This window comes from Lynx rufus, unplaced genomic scaffold (assembly GCF_022079265.1).
Source record: "Lynx rufus isolate CCGP_SWC_20201006 ecotype Redwood Valley unplaced genomic scaffold, mLynRuf1.p SCAF_7, whole genome shotgun sequence".
NCBI lineage: Eukaryota > Metazoa > Chordata > Mammalia > Carnivora > Felidae > Lynx > Lynx rufus.
In genome coordinates, this window is record NW_025814889.1 from 39379479 (window position 1) to 39389333 (window position 9855).

At 38.1% G+C, this 9855-nt stretch overlaps 1 pseudogene; it reads left to right on the forward strand.

Annotated features, from left to right (window-relative positions):
- Positions 1-8708: 8708 nt before the first annotated feature.
- LOC124502698 (60S ribosomal protein L6-like) lies at positions 8709-9555 on the forward strand (annotated as a pseudogene).
- Positions 9556-9855: the final 300 nt, after the last annotated feature.

Sequence of the window (9855 nt, forward strand, 5' to 3'; positions counted from 1 at the left end):
CTACCAGCTCATGTGGGGAGGGACTTTACCTTACTATAAATTGTCCCTGAGTTATTTCTGGAGCTCCCCAGCATGCCTCACACGTGTTTGTGAGTATGTGACCCTGCTCCTGCCTGGGACTGCCGCAGGGCATCTGCATGGACCACCCTGTCCGTCAGCCTTCCGCCTCCCCCTGGCAGCCATGGCCGTGACATTTCTCACTTCAGCTTACCACCTGAAGGCCGGAGAGGAAGCTTCTTCATGTTTTGTTTCAAAGGAGGAACGAGCATCTTAGTCCCCCTTCTTTATACTTCTGCTCATTAAAGGGTACTACTTGTCCCCTGGTGGTTTATTCCTTTCGATTTTATTTTCAGATTCCCTGCCTGCAGAGGATTCAGTCTTTGTTATGGGACAAGCTTATCCAGTTCGGTTCTTTTTTCCTTCTGGATGGAGCCTCCTCAGCCTTCAGGCAAGTAGACTTCTGCTGGGGCCTGCCCACCAGTGGTCCAGATGTGTCTGAATCACCACCTAAGTTCACAGGGGAGACCCTGCTCCACTCCCTGCAGCCCCTTTCTTGGGGAGCGAGGGAGGCCTGGATGCTCGGGTTTGTGGCCTGATTATTGGAGGATTTGCAGAGTCTGCTGGGAGGAGGTCATGTCTTCCTCTCTACCCCAGAAATTATCTTTTTGATCTATCTTTCAAGCTGAGTCCCCATCTTGCTGTGACTCAGTGTGCTTTCCTGTCTCCCGGCTCTCTGTCGTTCTTCTCTCAGTCTCTCCTGCTCTCTCTCCAGCCCTACTCTCTAGCCTCCCTCCTCTGCTTACTATTCTTCACCATATGCACAAGCCTAGAGGTCTAGCCAACTGCCAAGGAGGCAGCACCTCAGGTCTGGCTGACCACTATGGCAGCACATCTCAGCTGAATTTGCAAAGGGGCAGAGGAGTCAGATAACTTTCTGGAGCCTCAGAACGTAAGGGATTTTGGCTCTGCTCAGACTTTTGCGGTTTCTCAGATTTGCCTTTCATGATCATCATCTAATAATACCTACTGCGTGCTGAGGCGGGCATGCTCTCTGCCAGCCACCATGCAGAGTTATGTAAAAGACTCAGCCCTCAGTGGCAGGCTCCCCAGTGTGGCACGACAGGCCCTTGGTGTCTGACCTCTGCCGGCCTCTTCGGCTTTATCTCCTGCCTCTCCTTCTCTGGGGATTTTTGCTTCATGAACCCCACATGGCCTGCTGTTCTCAGGCACACTCTGTGCTGGTTCTGCCTCCCTGTCTTTGCTCTGACTGTCCTCTCTTTGCCTGGCAAATTGCTTCCCATCTTTAAGGACTCAGCTTAAATGTCACCTCCGGAAGCAATCCCCAGCAACCTTCCACCTGTCTCCAGGCTGGACTTGGTGCCGCCGTCTCTGCTGCCTGCCCCATCCTCACCTCGTTAATGTTTTGCACATACCTCTGTCACTGCCCGGGTCAATATCATAATAATTTTGACAAGGAGATCACACTGAGAGTGGAATCCTTGGGGCAGCAATGGTGCCTTACTGGTTTCTGTATATTCAGAACCAAACACAGTGCCTGCTACATAATAAATATTATAAAATGTCTGAATACATGTTGTTGAATTCAAGGCTTTGAATCCATGGATTTCACTAGGCAAGCGATTCTCGAACAAGGGCTCAGCCCTCTGTGGAGGGGTGATCAGAATTTTGGTGGGGGTGGGGCATAGTCATTAAAAAATACCCACTTTCAATATTACTATTTGCATTTTGTCATTAAAAAAAAGCAGTTACTCTGGAGACTTCTGCTTCTGCCGTTTCTAGGGAAACTTGTACTGGACTTGTGCTCCCACTGTAGACTGTGAGAAAACTGGCAAATGGGTGAAACAATTATTTTTGGACATGGGTTACAGGCAGCACGGGACTGTGATCTCTGGAAGAAAGGGAACAAATGAGATGGATTCTAGCATCACCTTTTCCTTCTCCCTGGAGACACTTCCCAGGCCACAGGGAAGGAAAGCAGAACTCAAGCAGAGCCCAGAGATCACAGAGTAAGGATGCAGAGACCAGTGTTTGAGGGACACTGAGGCAGCAAGAACTTGCAGGGTAGAGCACAAAAAAAAAAAAAAAAAAAGAGGGAATGCATAGAGAAAGAGCTCCAGAAATCTGGATGTGTTTGCCCTCAAGACTGTTGCTCAATACGAAGCCATACAAATGTAGGATGAGCACTATCAGAATGTTGCAAGGTGGGCAGTTTCCAGAGCTCACACAACTCTTTGTGTTCAGACCAGCCAGAGTAGAGAGAACTAGATTTTCTCAGTAGAGAGCATTCAGTAGAGACCCCAGAAGAGGCCCCTACTAATATGGATAATTAAACCCTGGAATAAGGTGATGGGCACCCTCTCCCCAACATTTCCAGGATTTCTACTTCTGGCTAAGATGCACTAACAGGTACTGGATTTACCCTCCTGTTCAAAATAACTAAAAAACTGGAAAAGATACATCAAACAACAGTTTTCCAGACATTAGATATCAGGATATAAACAGCAATGATCCCTGAGAAATGAGAAATTAACAAAGTGAATGCTACGATTGTCCAGTTTACTCCCTTAAGAGAATTCTCAGGCATGGCTCAGGGAGAAGAAAACTAGGTGGAGCCTGTAAACACCTTGAATTGAGGAAATAAAGCTGACTGAGGGAGACTAAGTTAGAGTTTACAGGGCAGAGTAGCAGGCCAGAGAGAGAGATGTACAGAGAGAGAACTCAGAGATATGCAGAGGGGCAATCCCCTGGAGTGGTCATCTGGGTACAGATTAGCACAAGTGTAAGCTCCCTGAGGCTGGGGAGAGAGCTACCCAAAAGGATTGAGACAATAGTACTTGGTACTCACCTCGGAATGGAGACAGTGCTAGTTCCTACCAGACAGATGAAAAAATATAGTCATTCATGGGACATTAGTTTGAGTACTGACAAGGGTCTTACCTTAATAGTGGAGAATAGTTATTTCAAACCAAATGCTTCTCTGGTCCCACCTAACAAATACTAAAAGAAAAACTCAAAAGGATCAATCTGTTTTCAAGTAACTTAAATTCACTCCAAGAAAAAGCTCAAGAATATTCATAAAAAAAGAACATGCAGACTCCAACAGGGTAAATTTCACATGTCTGGCATATAATAAAACATGACAAGTCATACAGAGAAGCAGGATAATATGAGCCATTGTAAGAAGAAAAACTTAAAAAGTAGAAACTGATCCACGACTGACCTAAATGTTAGCATTATTAGACAAGGACATTAGCACAGTTATCGTAATTGTATTTTATATGCTCAAAAAGCTAAAGGAAGATTAAACATGGTAAGTAGAGACATAGATGATATAAAAATGACCCAGATAAAAAAGTTCCCAGATGGAACTTCTAGAGATGAAAACCAGAGTGCCTGAAATGGGAAACACACTGGATGGGATACATGACAGATTAGACACTGCAGAAGAAAACATTAGTAAAATCAAAAACATAACAATAGATATTACCCAGACTGAATCACAGAGAGAAAAAATTAATTCAAAGTGTCCAGAGCACCATTCAAGCAACCTAATACATGTGTAATTGGAGTCTCTGATAAAAAGGAAGGACCAAAAAAATTTGAGGAAATAATGGCTAAAAATTTTCCATATTTGAGGAGAACTATAAAGTCAGATCCAAGAAGCTCAATAAATCACAAGCACAAGAAATATAAAGAAAACTAAAACACAGTCATAATCAAATTATAGAAAACAAAAATTTAAAAACAACCAAAGCAAAAAACACTTATTATGTACAGAGAAATAAAGGTAAGGATAACAGCAGATTTTTGGTAGGAAATACTGCAAATAAGAAGATGGTAAGCCAACATCTTTAAAATACTGAAAGAAAATTCTGTCAATGTAGAATTTTATATTCAGCAAAATATCTTTTTTGTTTTGTTTTATTTTATTTTATTTTTATTAATTTTTTAATGTTTATTTATTTTTGAGAGTTAGAAAGACAGACTGTGAGCAGGGGAGGGGCAGAGAGAGAGAGAGGAAGACATGGAATCCGAAGGAGGCTCCAGGCTCTGAGCTGTCAGTACAGAGCCTGATGTGGGGCTCGAACTCACCAACCATGAGATCATGACCTGAGCCGAAGTTGGATGCTTAACCAACTGAGTCACCCAGGTGACCCATCATTTTTATTTTATTTTATTTTTTAAAATATTTATTTATTTTGATAGAGAGAGCATGCAAGAGTGGTGGTGGGGGGGCAGAGAGAGAGAGATGAAGAAAGAGAATCCTAAGCAGGCTCTGTGCTATCAGTGCAAAGCATAATGTGGGACTTGATCTAAAACTGCAAGATCATGACCTGAGCTGAAATTAAGAGTCAGACACTTAACCAACTGAGCCACCCAGGTGCCCCCAAAATATCTTTTTTTAAGACAAGATACCATTATTTTCAGCCAACAAAGGCCAAAAGAATTTATTGCTAGCAGACTCATGCTACAAGAAATGTTAAAAGAAGCCCTTATGGAAGAGTAAAAATGATACCAGATGGAGGTATGCATCTACCTAAAGGAAGGAAGAACATCAGAAATGACAAATATGTTGATAAATATATGAAATTTAAAAAATTTTTATTTAAATCTCTTTAAAAGATAACTGAGAGATTAAAATAGTAATAATAACAAGAGAGCGCAGAGTTTATAATAAATGAAGAAATAAAATGTATTACAATATCAGAAAGAACAGGAGGAGAGAAATGGCATAAGATTCTTATGCTAGACAGAAAATAGTATGTATCACTTTAAGGTAGAGCGTGCCATGTCAAAAATGTACTCTATAAACCCTAAAGCAACCACTAAAAAATAGAACAAAGAGTTATAGCTAATAAGCTAACAAATGAGTTAAAATAGAATCCCCCAAAACATGCAACTAACCCAAAGGAAGGCAAAAAAAAAGCCCCACAAAAAACAAAAACCACAACCAAGAAAGCAAAGACAGTAAATAGCAAGTCACTAGATTTAAAACCAAACTGTGGCAGGGGTGCCTGAGTGGCTCAGTCAGTTAGGTGTCCAATTCTTGGTTTTGGCTCAGGTCATAGTCTCATGGGTTCATGAGTTTGAGCCCCACATGGTGAGTTCTGGCCTCCTTGGGATTCTCTCTCCCTCTCTCTCTGCCCCTCCCCTGCTCATCCTCTCTCTCTCTCTCTCAAGATAAATAAACAAACTTAAAAAAAAAACTGTGTCAATAATCACATTAATGCAAATAGTCCAAATATGTAAATTAGCAGGGACAGAGTATCATATTGGATAAAAAAGCATGTTAGTGGGGCGCCTGGGTGGCGCAGTCGGTTAAGCGTCCGACTTCAGCCAGGTCACGATCTCACGGTCTGTGAGTTCGAGCCCCGCGTCGGGCTCTGGGCTGATGGCTCGGAGCCTGGAGCCTGTTTCCGATTCTGTGTCTCCCTCTCTCTGCCCCTCCCCCGTTCATGCTCTGTCTCTGTCTGTCCCAAAAATAAATAAAAACGTTGAAAAAAAAATTTTAAAAAAGCATGTTAGCTAATAAGCTAACAAATGAGTTAAAATAGAATCCCCCAAAACATGCAGCTAACCCAAAGGAAGGCAAAAAAAAAAAACAAAAAAAAAAAACCCGCAAAAATACTGCCTAGATTAAAATCATTGTAAATGTACTGATGTAAATACATTAAAAATAAAGTAAAATAACTCTTATATGTCTATATTATTATCAGTCAAATAGACTTTATATCAAAGAATAGAATAAAAAACATTTTAAGTTCATTTCATAATAAAGAAGGGACAATTAAGAGGATATAACTGTCCTAAATAATTATGCATCTGATATTAGAATTTCAGAATACATGAAGCAAAACCTGATATAACTACAAACAGCAATAGATAAATCCATAATTACAGTCAGAAATTTTAATTCCTTCTGTCAACAATTCACAGAACAAGGAGACTGAAAATAAGTAAGGATAGAGAAGTCCTGAAGAACATTATCAACCAACTTGACCTAGTTGACATTTGTAAAACTATCCACTCAAAAACAGAATATCCATTCTTTTCCAGGGCACATGGTACATTTACCAAGACAGATTATATTATGGGCCAGAAATCCAATATTGATAGAATTCAAGTAGTATGAAGTATGTTCTTTGACAAAAATAGAATTAAAAATCAATAACAGAAAATATCTGGGAAATCTCCAAATGTTTGAAAATGAAATAACCCACTTCTAAATAATCTGCAGGTAACAGAAGAAACCTAAAGGGAAATAATAAGTATTTTGAACTTTGGACACCTGGATGGCTCAGAGTTAAGTGTCCAACTCTTGCTTTCAGCTCAGGTCATGATCTCACAGTTTGTGAGATTGAGCCCTGCATCAGGCTCTGTGCTTGAGATTCTTTGTCTCCTTATCTCTCTGTTCCTCTTCTGCTCTCTCTCTCTCTCAAAATAAATAAATACACATTTAAAAAATACTTAAAAAATTATTTTGAACTAAATGAAAATTATAATACAACTTAGCAAATTTTGTGAAATGCCACTGAAGTAGTATTTAGAGGAAAATTTATAATTCTAAACATCTATATTAGAAAAGAAGAAAGACGTCAAATGAATGTCCTCAGCTTTGATTTTAAGAAACTAGGAAAAAAAATGGGGCGCTGGGTGGCTTAGTTGGTTGAGGGTCTGACTCTTGATTTTGGGTCAGGTCATGATCTCATGGTCATGAGATCAAGCCCCATGCTGGGCTTCATGCTGGGCATGGAGACTGCTTAAGATTATCTCTCTCCCTCTCCTCTTCCCCTCACTTCCCCAGTAAATAAATAAATAAATAAATAAATAAATAAAAGAAACTAGAAAAAAAGAATAAATTAAACCTAAAGTAAAAGAAATAATAAAGATTAGAGAGATCAATAAAATAAAAAAATGGGGAAAAAAGAGAACATTAATAAAACTAAAAGCTGAATTTTTAAAGAAGGTCAATAAAATTAATGACCTCTAGCCAGACTGATCAGGAAAAGAAATAGAGAAGATGAAAATTACCAATATCAGGAATGAGAGAAGCAACATCCCTACAGACTCTACAGATATCAAAAGAATAATAAAGGACTATTATGAACAACTCTAAGACAATAAATTTGGTGACTTTACCAAATGAATATACTCTGTGAAAGATCCAAACTACTAAAACTCACTCAAGTAGAAATAAATAACCTGAATAGCTACCTATTAAAGAAATTTATAGTTAAAAACTTTCCCAAGGAGAAAACTTCAGACCCAGATGACTTTACTGGTAAGTTCTATTAAGTATTTAAAGAAGATATAATATCCATTCTCCATAAGCTCTTACAGAAAATTGATGAAAGGGAAACTCATTCAATGAGGCCAGCATTACCACTTACCAAAGCCAGATAAAGACATTACAATAGAAAAAAAGAAAGCTCTGTAGATCAATATCCCCATGAGCATAGATGCAAACACTCTCAAGGACATTTTAGGAAATGAATTACAATATGTAAAAATAGTAACTCATTATGATAGTGTGGAATTTATCCTAAGAATGTAATTTTGGTTTACCACTCAGAAATCAATCAGTGTAATTTAACAAACTAAAAAGGATTATAATTGTCTCAAGCAGAAAAAAATATTTGTCAAAATCAATACCATTTCTGATAAAAATTCAGAAAATCAAGGATAAATTGGAACTTCTTCAACTTGATAAAGGACATCTATGAAAAAATCTATGAAAACTTTATATTTAATACTGAAAGGCTGAAGGCTTTCACCCTAATATCAGGAACAAGTCAGACATGTTTCTTTTCTCCTTGCAGTGGAAGTGTCAACCAGTACAATTAGGCAAGAAAAAGTAAAGGGCAACCAGGTTGGAAAGGAGAAGTAAAACTGTCTTTATTTGCAGATGACATTATATAACAGAGAGAAAATCCCGAAAAGTTAACAACAAAAAAACTATTAAAACTAATAAATGAGTTCAATAAAGTCAACATCAATATACTAAAATCAATTTTATTTTTAAGTACTAACAATAAACAACCTGAAAATGAAATCAAGAAAATAATTCCATTCACACTAGTATCAAAAATAATACAGTACTGAGGAATAAATCTACCTAAAGATGTTCAACTGTAGATTATAAAACATTGCTAAAAGAAATTAAAGAAGGTCTAAATAAATGGATAGACAACCCATGTTCATGGATTTCAAGACTCAACATTATTAAAATGGCAATCCTTCTCAAATTCTAGGTAGATTGAATGTAATCTCTATAAAAATTTCAGCTTTTTAGAAATAGAATTAGGCAATAAAATTCTAAAATTTATATGAAAATGAAATGAACCCAAGTAGAAAAAAATGGAGGACTTCTTGATTCTAAAACTAACCATCTTGATTATTAAGATTAAATTTTTAGTAAGTTTTTAATAAATCTTTTACATAAGGATAGAAATACAGATCAATAGAACAGAAATGAGAGTCCAGAAATAAACTTGTACATTTATGATAAGTTGATTTTAGACAAAACTGCAAAGGAATTAAATGGGGCAAAGAATCACTTTTTCAACAAATAGTTCTGAGACAAATGGAAGTCCATATACAAGAACAAGGATTAAGATCGTTGCCTCACACCATACACAAAAATTAACTTTAAAAATTGATACATTAGCTCTTTCCCATCTTGCAAGATGGTGGGCGAAAAATCTGAGAAGATTGATACTAAGAAGAAACTTGAAGCCAAAAAGGCTGATGCTGGTGGCAAGATTATGAAGGGTAACCTCAAGCCTAAAACACCAAAGAAGGGGAAGCCCCACTGCAGCCCAAACCCTGTCCTAGTCAGAGGAATTGGCAGATATTCCCAATCAGCTATGTATTCCAGAAAGGCCACATACGAGGAAGTGTTCAGCAGCCAAATTCAGGGTTGAAAAGAAAAAGGAGAAGATTCTTGCTACTGTCACAAAACCCATTGGTGGTGAAGAGAATGGTGGTACCAGAGTGATTAAACTTCACAAAATGCCTAGGTATTATCCTATTGAAGATGTGCCTCAAAAGCTATTAAGCCATGGCAAAAAACTTGTCAGTCAGCATGTGAGAAAACGGTGAGCTAGCATCACTCCTGGGACCATTCTGATCATCTTCACTGGGCGCCACAGAGGCAAAAAGGTGGTTTTCCTGAAGCAGCTTAGAAGTGGCTTGTTTCTTGTGACCGGACTGCTGGCCCCCAATTGAGTTCTTCTGCATAGAACATACCAGAAATTCATCATTGCTACTTCCACCAAAATTGATATCAGCAGTGTGAAAATCCCCAAACGTCTTCACTGATGTTTACTTCAAGAAGAAGTTGTGTAAACCTAGACATCAGGACAGTGAGATCTTCGACCCAGAGAAAGAGAAGTATGAGATTATAGAGGTTGATCAGGAAGCTATGGATTCAAAAATTCTGCCAAAAATCAAAGCTGTTCCTTAGCTTCAGGGCTACCTCCACTCTGTGTTTTCTTCACAGATGGAATTTATCCTCACAAATTGGTGTTCTAAATTTCTTATACAGAACCTAATTAAATAACTGATCCACTTCCAAAAACATAAAGCAAACAAATGATAAATAAAAAATTGATAAATTGGACTTCATCAAAATTAAGTGTTTGTGCTTGATTTTGCTTTTATTTTAGAAAGTCAAAGAAGCCACACAATGGAAAAAAATATTTGCAAATCATATATCTGATAACAGACTTATATCCAGAATATACAAAGACCTCTTATGACCCAATTATAAGAAGACAAACAACCCAAGTAAAAAATGGGCAAAATATTTTAATAGACATTTACCAGAGAAGA